Source organism: Cygnus olor, chromosome 5 (assembly GCF_009769625.2).
Source record: "Cygnus olor isolate bCygOlo1 chromosome 5, bCygOlo1.pri.v2, whole genome shotgun sequence".
NCBI lineage: Eukaryota > Metazoa > Chordata > Aves > Anseriformes > Anatidae > Cygnus > Cygnus olor.
This window is the reverse complement of record NC_049173.1, coordinates 31,034,630-31,047,334: the sequence shown is the minus strand read 5'-3', so window position 1 is coordinate 31,047,334 and position 12,705 is coordinate 31,034,630. Positions and strand designations below refer to the sequence as shown.

General features: G+C 52.6%; 1 protein-coding gene across 1 annotated transcript in view; it reads left to right on the top strand.

Annotated features, from left to right (window-relative positions):
- The first annotated feature begins 1,406 nt into the window (after window positions 1-1,406).
- Window positions 1,407-12,705, top strand: part of EPS8L2 (EPS8 like 2) — a 65,072-nt gene continuing 53,773 nt past the window's right edge. The window contains exon 1 of the mRNA XM_040558797.1: window positions 1,407-1,722. The gene's annotated coding sequence lies outside the window, so the exon portion shown is untranslated. The remainder of the gene's footprint in view (window positions 1,723-12,705) is intronic.

The window sequence follows — 12,705 nt, the reverse complement described above, 5'->3', positions numbered from 1 at the left end:
ACCCCAGAGCACAACCCAAACATCCTCAATGTATTCTGGCAACAGAAGCTCAGGAGCAGCCTTACCATCCTTTGAAATTTCCCTCTGTTTTTTGGCAAGCAAGAGAGGAGCAACAAGGGAAAATGAGAGGAGACCGAGGTTTGTTTTCTAAAGAAACCCTTTCAGAGAGCATGAGGGTAATGCATACGGATGGCGAGAGCACTCGCCACGATGCAAGGAGCGATGCTCAAGTCCTACCTTGGTTCCTTATTGCCAGAAGCTGCTTTTGCTTTCAGAGTGCCTCTCCTGGTACCTGGTGAAAAGGGGCAATGCTCTGGCTCCTGCTGGTACAGACGATCTGGCTTGTACAGCCGCAGGGAAGGTCCGACACAGCACTGCAATAGCATGGGAATGCTCTGCACAATGGCCAAAATGGTCTTTTAGAGCTCATCTCTGCCAGAGCGCGTGGGCACATGTGTGTGAACAAAGGCAGGGTCCTGCCCGCAGCAGTCAACGGAGCAGAGCCCACAACGAGCACCTCCAGCCGAGGAGCAATTCCTGCTCAGGTGGCACGGTACCGCTACCAAAGCCTTGCCTGGTGCCAAAGGCCAGCAAGCCCTCAGCTCCCCCCATGCCACAGCAATTGCTCGTCTCAGTCCTCCCGAAGGTGGTTTAAGTAACCACAGCCCCCTTCCTGCTGTAACCCTCTGCCAAAGCTGCGTTTTGCCTCTGCCCAGTGCCAGGGGCTGAAACGTGGGGCAGAGACGTGGGGCAGAGCCCTGCTACCTCCCACCAGCTGAGGAGTTGGGGCAAGAAGAGGGGCTTTATGGCCGTGCCACCCTGAGGGGCACAGAGCTGTGCCATGCAGTACCCTGGTGGGGGCTCCTCTCCTCATCCCCCCACTGGTTTGGGGATGTGGGGAGAGAACTTTTTGCCCTCTTTGTCTACCTCGCGGCATCTTTCCCCGCTGCAGATGTCAGGGCAGAGGGAGCAGGCGAGAGCAAAACCGGAGGAAAACAACCAGCAGAGCTGCAGAGAAGGGCGCCAGGTTGCACAAAAGGTGCCTTGTTCGCCCCGCGAGGCGCTTGGGGCAGCGCGTCCCCTCCCTCGCTGTCTATGGAAAACCCAGCTCAAAACAATCCTTAATCACCCACCTCCCCCCCCCCCCCCCCACTGCCTTCTACCTCCCGCTTGGGCACAAAATGTTCTCAGGCGGAAGAAACCTGAAGTTTTACACGTCCCCCCCCCCGCGGCAGCGCACGGCTCGGCTCTGGCTCCCCTTGGGCCAGGAGCGGGCGAAGGCCCCAGGTGCCCCCACACCTCACGGGGATGCAGCCGCTGCGCCGGGGCCACCGGCTCCTGGTTATACAGTAACCTGTTGCTCCGGGTCCAGCTCCACCTCTCGCTGCCTCCACATCCCTCCCCTCCTCTCTCCTCTGCCAAGAAACCTCTGTCACCTGCTCTCAGACAACTGGGGCGAGTGGCACGGGGACGAAAGGGCAGAGCGAAGCCGGAGGCAGCGGGACCCCCGGGCTGGGGCACTGGGTGGGCTCTGCCTTGCTCTCCCCACCATCCTCTCGGCCGGGGCACTCGGCTCACGGACAGAGCACATCGCAGGGAGGCACAGGGAGCTGGGCTGCCAGAGAATGGCAGCAGGATTTCACTAGGAGGGCACGGCTAAGTGGGACAGGACGTACAGGAGCCAAGGAGACTGCAGGAGACACCAGAGGCTTCTCGGCACCGGTGAGTCTCCTTTCAAACCCTAAAACTTTACATCCCCCCCCCGCCCCCCAACCCCCCTGTTTATCTGCTTCAAAAGTTTAGCTGATTCAGCCTCGGAGGGGGTGTGATCAGAGGGGGCTGTGGCTGGGATAACTGTAAATGTATAGTTTTATATCCTTTTTTTTAATGTGAAAAAAAAAGTTATTTTTCTAGCATTATTTTTTTCTGGGTTTGTTTCCCGTTCTTGTACGTCCCCGGCAGGCCAGATCCAGTAGGTGGCACTTTCTTGGCAGCAAAATGTCCGTCCTGCACAGAACAGGATCTTTTTTTAGTTTCTAATGAAGCTCAGAGACAGTAGCTTTGAGCAGCTGTTTGTTTGCAAACCTTGGGGTTTCCTGCTTTTGAGATGTGTGTGTTGAGAATTTTTGCCGCTACCCACCGGGCTCTTCTGCGGGCTGCTGCTTTCGATGAGCTCTCCCTGCCCGTGACCTTGGCAGGATTCACTACCCTATTTCAAAATCAGGGGGAGGCTCGCTCTGAGCCACCCCATCCCCTCGCATGACAGCTCCGGCTACCTGCGAGCTTTCATTCCTACTCCTGAGACTGAGAGCTGCTCTCCTTCCCCTTTCACTTATTTGCCTGGAAAATGCCAGTGCAAACTCCACTGAGGACAAGGTTCAGGGACAAATGATTTGACTGACGTTATTTTTAAATATGAAGAATAACTCTGAGACAACACAGTAGTAAAATACAGTGATTGCCCTGCCACAATTAGGGCAGTGGAGGGGGTAACGCTTCTGGTGCTGGGCTGCTCTGAAACGCCGCACGAAGCGAGTGCTGTAACCGGGGGTAGATCTGTCAGTGGTCGCGTGGCCAAGAGCTACAGCGCCGAGCTTCTTCTGTGGGCTCTGTCCCAAAAAAGGACTTTTTTCTGGGTTAAAGTAATGACAGAGACAGGCTCAGCCCCCCGCAGATGCACAGCAGCCGAAGGGGAGACCCACGCAGGGTTTTACCTGAGACTGTCGCATGCAGCGTGGCTCCTGGCTCTGTTTAGTCAAGTGATCGATTTTTGGGTTGACAAGGGAGAAAAATTAGTCATTAACACACATAAAGAGCAGAGGGATCATGGAGCCCTTTAAAACACAGCTGTGAAGAGGGAGTTGGGATCCACTGTGGGAACGTGTCTGTAAAGTGGCAAAGGTCATTGCTTCGCCCTATTAAAAACAAGGTTAAAAACTGGTCTTTGGGATAACACAAACAGATGGATTAACCCCCGGGCCTGCTGTTGGGCCTGGGTTGTATCTGCTCTTGGTTTCTGCTCCTGAAGCGTTAGGAAGCGAGGCTGGTCGGGGACCTCTTGCTCTCTCGGCTGGATCCCAGCCCTGCAGCACACACAGGAATCTGCTGCCGGTCCGGCACAGGATCTGCTGTGCTCTGTGGGGCAGGATGGGTTTGTCATGTAAGGAAAAAAGTTACAGGGGCTGGGTCTGTTTCTGGGCACCTGAGAAGAAGTTGAGCACCAGCATCATTGATCAGGAGATTGGTAAAGACCCAAGGAAGGGAACAGCTGTGAAAGAGCGCTGCTGCTGTGCGCGCACACATGCGTACTCCCCCCTTTGCTCAGTGTGATAAAGCAGTTTGCCAAGCTCGTGGACCTCAGCTTTCTGCCACTGTGCCTGTCACCTCCCAACAGCAGAGTGGGCAAACTCACCAGGACAGAGGTGAGCAGCCTGAAGGGGGAAATATCTTCTGGGCCATGGGCTCCGTATCAGGGGCAGAGAGCCTCTCTCCTTTGGTGCCGGCTTTTGTTGACTGCAAACAACTCACCATCAGCTGGAGTGACAAAACCTGGCCCCAAGCCCAGCCAAGTAGGTCCTCCAGGTTGTTGCTGCTGGGGCTTCATCCGACCAACTCCTCGTCTGCATGGACCGGATGCTTGCCGAGCCGGATGGCAGCTCGCCCGCGTGCATGCAGGTGCTTTGTGGAGAAGGCGCCATCTGCGGTAGCGTTAGCAGCAGCCACCATTTTGTAGGGTTGTCCTGCTGGGGCTGCCTGGCTTCAGGCAAGGGCATGAAGAGGCAGGGAGGGGTTCCACGGGAGCAACCCACGCCAGCTAGCATCACTCCGGAGGAGTAACTGGGCTGTTCGTCCCAGCGAGGAGCCCCTGCTGAGATGGATGGCCTCAGGGCCATCTGCAGATGTGTGCTGGCATCTGACCCTCCACCAGATAGCTTTGAATGTGCTGGAAAACAGAGAGCTTTTCTTAGGGCCACAGGGAATTCAGGCTGGAAGCATAACTTCATAGGGACAGCGATTCAGAAGAGACCCTAATGTGCTGAAGGACTTGGGAGGTTTCAGTCCTGGTAGACAAAGAAAGGAGTGAAACAGGAAATATACGCGTTGGCTTGTGTGGGCTTGAGAAACATCCATACAAATAAGTCCGGGTGCAAAGCCTGAGCGCGTGGGGGGAGCCTCGGAGTGTTATTCCCCGAGGGCTGGGTCCTGGGGCACTGCTTTAGAGCCATCTACACCACACTCTCTTGCTTTCTCTCTCTCTTCCATGCCATGGTCTCGCTCTGTGTGCTGTCAGGGCAGGTTTGTGGTTTTGACGAGGACTCAGCCATCTTCTCCTTGTGCGGGGCTGATGTCTGGCCTCATGTCTGTTTTACAAAACAGCAGTCAGCGGGTGCCTTTGCACGGCCTTTAGCCTATGAGTTTGATGTCATTGGCAATAAAATTCATCACCCTCTAAAAATACTCGAGCCTCACCGGCCTTCCCTAGCGTGTCCCAGGCAGTGCACTGACTTTCTGGAGCAGCAGCGATGGCTTCCCGCGCTGCAATAAAGCCTTCTCGGCAGCAGGTTGTCTTGCGGTGAGCAGCAACACGCACGCAGTACCGGGAAGGCCTGGCAGCACTTGACTTTTCCAGCGTGGCCTCCTGAACCACCCTGCTTTGGCCAAGGTTCAGCAGGTGCCCAGAAAAAAATACCTATCTGCCTACCCAGGAGGTATTCCAGCCTCCCACTCGAAGGGAGGGGAAGGGTGGTAGCTTCCAGAAACACTGCCAAGAGGGACTTGAAGGGGGTGCCATGATAGCGGAGAGACGATTCCATGCACTGCTGTCATTGAGCCGCTCCTGCGTGGACGGGGCCACTTCTGCACAACTGGGAGAGCTTTTCCTCTCCCAGGGAAGTGGGAGGTTTCCATTCTACCTGGCTGGGGATGGCACTGCCTGCAAACTTGAAATACACGATGCCACAGGAGGTTAACCAAAAAAGCTCTGGTGTTTTTATTTCCTGGTAGTTCAGATAAATCAGGAAGAATCACAGTTAGGAAGGGTGTGTAGCTGGGAGCTGGACCAGTCTGGAGACCTTCCCCATTCACCTGCACTGCAGTTCCCCAGGAGAGCCCAGCCCGTGTTCCCATTCCCTGAATGCTCCCAAGGGTTTTATTGCGATGTGCTCACCACCACCGAGGTCCCACCAAGGAAGCAGACCAAAAGCTTCCCCAAAAGCTTGCCTTCTGGACAGTGGGCACACATGCTACCTTCCTCCACTGACCCTGTGTTTGTTCTGGGCTTGTTGTCACGAGGAAGGAGTCTGTGTCCCGTGGGCTCCCATAGCAAGGAGGGGCTGTGCTGAGGCTGTTCCCAGTTGTGGTGGTGGGACGGGGATAGGAAGAGGAAGCCAAAGGTGGGGACTCACAAGAAGGGGGCAGCTGATAGGATCTGGCAGCAGCCCTGGCTGCCACGATGGGCAGGCGTGGCACAAACGAGCCCTCCTGGCTCACTGGCCTCCAGCCCAGACTTGCCCTGGGTGGAGGCGGCTCCTTTGATGGCCAGTAGAGCAGTAACACTCCACATTAGGTGGGCTGGGGTCTTCAACACCACCTTGAAAAGAGCCAGCAAATGCTTTCTTTTATTTGGTTTCCAGCTGGGGTACTGGCACCTCAAACCTTTTCATAATTTGAATTTGTTTGAATTTTGTTCTTCCTACTTCCTTTTTTTTTTTTTTTCCCTCACTGTCTTATCAGTCTGAGCCTGTCCAGATTTATATCCTACAATGGTAAATTGCGGACCATTTGAATGGCAATAAACCAAAGTTCAGCCACCCAGCAGTAATGCTGACCCTTGCTAAGTAATTCAGAAAGTAAAAAAACTGCTGCTGGCAGGATGGTGATTAAATCAAGTCAGCAGGCACAGTCCAAGCCAACACCAGCCTCCCCCAGACTGTTTACATGCAGCTTCCCTCTTGCTGAAGATGACCAGAAGTGGGAACTATTTGGGAGCCGATCACTGAGCTTCAGCGGGGAACAGGGTGCCACTCACTTGATGCTCCTCGCGGTGGTTTTCTGAGACGGGACAAGGTGACAAGGTGCCTGGGCTGGCTTCACACCAGGGCTGTGTCTAACTCAGAAGCTCTCTGTGTGTTGGAGGCGTTGGCTGCTGGGAGAACTAGAGCTGCCACCCAAGCTGTGGGCTCACTTAGATACCTGCACCAGCAAATACAAAGCAAAACCCAAACCCTAACCCTAACCCACCTCCTTGCTGAGGATAAAGCAAGTGCCTTGTCCTTTACTGCTGCTCGCTCCTGGTTGCCACCAGCAGGACTCCTTCAGGGTCACTCCTCATCCTGCAGGAGATGGTTGGCAGTGCTGGGGGAGGGTGCTGGTGGGTGCTGGTCCTTGGTCCAGGTGTGGCTCACAGGGAGTCACAGAGGCTTGGGCCAGAACTGGGACTCATAGACATGAAATCCTCCAAGCCAGGTTTACGGCTTTCGATGGTAACTCTATGGAGAAAGAAGCAGCGACTCTGCCTTTGCTGTGTCTGTGCTGAAGATAACCACTGAGGCATCTATTTGCCCTAGCCTGAGACACCCCTTTCATCAGTAAATTCACTTTATGAAAACACTGGGGAGAGGGGAAGAGAGAAAGGTAATTGCACCCACGACAGCCCTTAATAAATCACAGGCTGGAGCCTGCTCTCATTCCTGACACTGCTGCCTCTTAATTATAGCTGTGTTCATCTGAGGAGACAGAGTAGGAGAGCCAGGCTTTATGCAGAAGGGAGCACTAATTAAAACCTCTCTGTTCCCTAGAAAGATATTTATGCTTTCCTCTGGGGAGGAAGTGAATGGACTTGTTCCTGGCCATTCCCGCAGGTTAATCTGTAACACTGACTTTCACACAGCAAGGCAGTTCGTCTTGTTTTCAGTACCCGATGCTCTTGGCATTGCTTCTGGGTCGAGATATGGGACTTTCAAAACTCTCTGAAGAAGGAAGAGGAACAACAAGCATCCAGATTAGCCTGTGCAGGTGTGGGTGCTGCTTGTCCGGTGTAAGGTTCGGTATTAGGGGCTGGCTCCCCAGTTGTCCCCTGCTGAGACTCCAGCCCTTAGTATCTGACACAGGCAGCACTTCCGTGATGAAGTGTGCCCCAGCCTGCACCCAAGCAACACTGAGAGATGAGCCTCTGACTGGAATTAGATGGACCTCAACAGGCTGGATCCATGCTCAGCTCCACAGGAGAACAGAACCAGGCCCCTCGGGCTGGCAGGGGTCGGAGCCTTGCAGCACCAGGCACCTGCAGGCCAGCATCCCGAGCGGATCTCCGGGTGGTGATGGTACACGACTGTGCTGACACAAACCCTTCCAAACTGCAGGAGGACAGTAGTACATCTGCGACATGGGATCAGCAATTAGCCCCACTGAAGTCAAAGCGCTGGTTCCTAAATGGTCCAAGTCAGCATTTTTCAGCTGGCCCTGCAGTACTTCAGTAACAGAGGCTGGTGAGGGGAGAGCCCAGTCCAGCATCTCGGCATAAGCTCTCTCCAAGCAGGCACTCAAACGAAGCCAGAGCAAGTTAGATATGAATAACGTGGGGAGCATGTTTGTTTGTTTTGTTTTGTTTTCAATAGAAGTGGGGAGAGAAAATGTGCCATAAAAGGCTCTCAGGGTTGATTGTAGATCCACAGCACTGTCAGGTTTGTTGCTGCTGTCAGTTGCTACTGCTTGAATAAGTTAAAAAAAAAATTCACCAACTGACAAAAAAAAAAGCCAGAAAAGCTGCAGCTTAGTCAGAAGAGCTGCTGCACTGACCTAGGTGAGAGCAGGTTGAACAGGATAAATTGAAAGCAAATGTACCAGAGCTGTGCTCGTTGCTGGTCTTTGCCAGTAGGAGCAGGTAACACCCTAGGTGTGGTCAGGCCATCAGCTGCCTGAGCAATCCTCTCACACGTGGAAGCACCCTTCTTCCACTGCTCCTCCGCTCTGCTGCTGTTTAAAAATAAAGAAGGAAGGGCTCCCTTATACGTGACTTAAGTTACGAAACTCCCAATACTCTTGAGCTTGGAAGAGACAGAGCTGAGGTGCTGCTGTCCTCAAGATCTGCAATGCTGCCTGTGGCATGGAGACAGTGAAATGGGAACAGTTGTTTACTGATAACAGAGCCAGGGGGCATCCCGTGAAACCGGCAGCTGGCAAGTGCGATGCAGACAAAAGGAGATGGTTGAGCTCACCACGCAGAGCTGAGCTGTGGAGCACCTTGCTGCAGGTGTTTTGGGGTGTCAAAAGTTTAGATGGGTAGGACGAAGTGCAGTCAGACAAATTCACCCTGACACCCGCATGGAGCTGAGCACAGGGGAGGGAGAGAAGCGATGGGCCACCCCGTGTCCAGGCAGCTGCGTCTGGCCCCAACCCCAGCGACTGATCGGTGGGAGGAAATGTCATGTAGGTTTAATCACAGCCTAGGAAGCGAGGGCTGAGGGTGGCTGGATGAAACAAGCTGAGCGCTCAGTTCCCGCCTGCTGCAATCACCTGCAAACTAGACCAGACAGGTCCCCAGAACATCTGCCCCACACCTGGCACAACTCCAAGGAAACTCCTAATCTCTGCTCCCTGCCTGCCAAGACCTTGTAAGCCAACGGTCAAAGGTTAGGAGAACATCTAAAGCACTGGTGAAGACAGCAGGGCCAATCTGGGCTGTCACCACTCTCATCAGTCCTTAGTGTTTTCCCTAGAGCACCGTGTGTGATGCTGGCTCCAACACAATCTGTTCTTGGCCAGACAAGTGCGAATAGCTGCCAAGATGCTGCACGAAGAATCCGCTCTCCACTGCATGGGTGACTGCCACTCAGGACCTCTTGTCTCAGCATCCTGTCCCGCAATACCTCGAGTGAAATTAGGAGTTGGTTAGCTCAAAACACCCAGCTTAGCAGTAGGCCCACGCTAAGCTTTTGCCACAAGTTGGTCCAACAGAGCAGGACTGATGAGGACCTGGCAGGAGAACGCCAGGAGTAGCACTTTGTCATAGCCCAGCTGAGCCCCACCAGGGCTGGGTGTGCTGAAAGAGCGTCTTCAGGAAGCGCTGGGAGCAGGAGGGCTGCTTGTCAACCAAGGTCAGGCCAGGAAGGGTAGTTACTGAAAGAGCTAAAAATTACATTTAATATAATTTTATCTACAGTTGAGGGGAACTGTGCAGGAAGTTTTGCTACCAGGGTTGCATATCTGCTGTTCAGGAAAGCTGGTGTTTGCTCTGGTGCAGGATAAATGCCTTTGGTTTCTCAGAGACCCCCTGTCCCTCTCAAAACAACATGTATTCCTGTGCTTTTCTGGGCTACCTGCCCCTCCCATCAAAGCCTGCAGCTCATTGAGTGATCAGCATGCCCTAAAGACAGTCAGGCTGTCGAGGAGAGCTGGACTCTGCCTTAAACCACAGGCTGTAGAAAGCAGCACCTCTGCTTCCTCCTTTAGGCGTAGGAGAATCCACGCAGCCTGCATTGGTACAACGGTGTGCCATCCTCTGACAACTCCGACCCCTGTACAAGGAGGTTGCCCACCTCCTTGCATAAAAGGGCTTTGCTGCTCATTCCCCCTCTCCCCTTTGAGGATCGTGGGGTAATTCAGGTCAGCAAGGACCTCAGGAGGTCTCTAGCCCAACCAAAGCTGGGTCAGCCCTGAAATCAGGGCTTTACCTGGTCGGTTCTTGAAAATAAAGACTGGAGATGGCATAGCCTCTCTGGTAACCTGCTCCATAGTGCTGAGCTTCCCACAGCAGAAAGCGTCTCCTTCGTGTCTGCCTGCAGAGCTTTAGTCTTTTGGGACTGGAAATGCCTGTGCCAAGCCCCTGTGGGCACATGGGAGCAGCTGATGAAGCCTTTCCTCTTCAAGACATTGCAGGAAACTCTTCTATGCCCTTTCCGGCTCTGTTATCACTCCTGGTTTCTTGTAATCCTCACAGACTCTCATCCCAGACCTCTGCTGCAGGGACCAAATATGCTTTTCCTCTTTGCCCTAGCAGAAGTGTAATTTTATTTTATTTTTTTCAGTGAGATTGTTAAAACATTTCTGCACTGTAAGATTAGAAACTGCCATTTAAATTCTTTTGATAAACCCAACCACACACATCCTTCTATTCTAAATGAAACAAAGGGCAAAGGGAACAGATTTTTTTTGTTTGTTTTTGGAATGATCTCTCACGGGACTGTTCTGGTTACTGCGTAATTGGCTGTTTGTGCTGCAAAATCCCGCTCCTGCAGGCCTCATCCCCAGAGCCTGGTAGCTTTCAGATCACAGATGGTTACGCTGAGAAAGCCCAGGGTTTACCTGCATGCATGCAGGAGGAGGCTCCACATTTGGCAGTGATGCTGGCTTGAAGCATTCTTGGCCACCCGTGCTCCTGTGACTCTCCTTCGTTGTCCTGGCACAACAGCTCGTGGGGCTGGGCTGTGAGTCAGGTCCTGGAGCTGATCCGGCTGGAAAATGAACCAGCGAGGTGAAAAAATGTGTGTGTCTGGGGGAATGGGTTTCAAGTCCTATTGGTTCCTGCTCTGGGTCACAGTGCTCCTGCACACACTTGCTGGGGCCACCACCTTGGTGGCCAGGGACAGCAGGGAGGGTGGGAAGTGCTGAAGCTGCTCCTGGAACCAAGACTGTAACTTGTCACCGTACAATGCCAGTTACTAAGGGGGAATCAGGACCACTCGCTCATCTTTAGCCCAGGCCTCAGCGTGAAAGTCAAGCAGGAGCTTAAAGCAGGAGAGAGGAACTACCAGGAGAAGGTGTCTGTATCCTAAGTCATCCACAGGGGCTGATACGAGGAACATCTCTAGGAGACTGCCAACAAACACTACAGTTAGGTCAAGAGGACAGCATGACACGGTGCTTAAGAAGCGGTTAAAGAGAGTAGGCAAGGAATGAGCCCATTTGTATCACCTGCCCTTGTGCCCATCCTCTGTGGCTTTCCAGGCACCAAGTGCAACTCTTCCCCTGACAGCCAGCCGCTCTTCCCAGCTCAGGCACTTGCCCTGCACCTCTCCTCCCAGCCACAGGAGCTGATTCTACTGCAGCCTGCAGCTCTCTCTTTGTGAGACCGTACAGTTTTGTTACGCCATTTTTGTTATTTGACCTTTCACCCGTGGGAGCAGAGCCCTGCAGGGTCTAAAGGATGTGCTGGAGGATACACAGGAGACCTGCTGCAGACTGGCGAGCTGAAATCTCATCCCTGATGTGCAGTTTGTCTTATGCAAGGAGCAGGTTTTCTGCACAGAGTTTCTGGCAATAGCACCTGGCTCTCGTTCTCACTGTTTTCAGTGCCTGTGCATCTCGTCTTTTGAATTCGAAGAGGGAGCAGGAGTATGACACACCGTAACTGGCAAGAGCAATCTGGGCAGATTTGTGGAAAACATAAATAGACACAGGACACGGAAAAGCAGATCCCTGTTTTGTGTAATCCCAGACCCATCATCAGGGAACCTGAAACTGCTCTGCAGAGGGGTGGTTTATCCATAGCCAGTCATCTCCTGACTCTCTGTATGTTCTCTCCTTCGAGAAGCAGGTTTCTTATACTGGGCAGTGGTGACAGCAGAAACAGCAATGCCTGTGATGTATGATATGGCTTTGCCAACCTGCTTTGAAAAGCAACACTCCCTACTTTAATAATTGTCACTCACATTCTGCCCTTATTTCTTCATTTGCAAATTCACCATGCAAAAGAGGCTATCCTCAAAGCAGAGCATGGAAGTTTGGTCAAATACATTCCAACAGAACGCATTTTGCATCAGAAATCACCATTTCAGTTCCTAGGGGGATTCTGCAGGAATCCAAAAATCTCAACATTTCACAGGTAAAACAAATAAATGACTGACAGCCAAAGCACATTTTGAGAAACTCCTGTTTCTGCCTTCCAGGGGTGACCAGAAAGTGATACTTGATAAGAGAATCCCCACACCTTGCCAGCCCAAAATTTGACCTGAGCCCTGTCACGTCCCTGGTACCGCGGTTGCCACCAAGTCACTGAGCTGGTTAAACTGATGTCAGCTTGTTTTCCTGCAGTGACACTTGTACCGGTGCTCCCACGTGCCAAGTTTTAGCTCAAATGAATTGTTCGTAAGTGGCCAAAAATACACAGACAGGATATGAGTAGGAAGCATAAAATGGGGTGGGAAGAGGTGGCAACGAATGCTGTCGTGATTAGGCTAAAGAGGCTGGAAAAACCTTAAAACATCAAATGCGATTTTCAAGAGATGAATCTCCCTTATATCTTCTGCCCCACCTTCCTGGCCAAAGTCAGAGGGTGAATTTTAAAGCAGGAAATGAAAATTATTGATGCATTAGCTGCCCCGAGCCCAAAGTGCTATAGGCAGACATTTGCAAAAGGAGTAGGGAGCAGTGTGGAACAGCTACTTGCTGGCACAGGCAGAGGGAGAAAGGTTGCAGTCCTCTCCCTGTCTCTGGGGAATGATCTCGTGGTGTGACCTTCCTACGCAGGGAAAGAAGCATTCCTTGGTTCACAATTACCCATCATGTTCTACATCTTGCTGCAACCCCAGGGACTTCAAGACAACCATACTGGAGACAAACTGAAGATGAACACGGCCCCAAAAGTGACTCTCAGCCTAACAACAAACTTCTCTCAGCTGCAAAAAAAAGCTCTTGACACACTAGCTGCCCTGCTGCACACCTGAACCTCTGCCAGACAAATGAATCAGCACTTCAGGGAGTGACCAA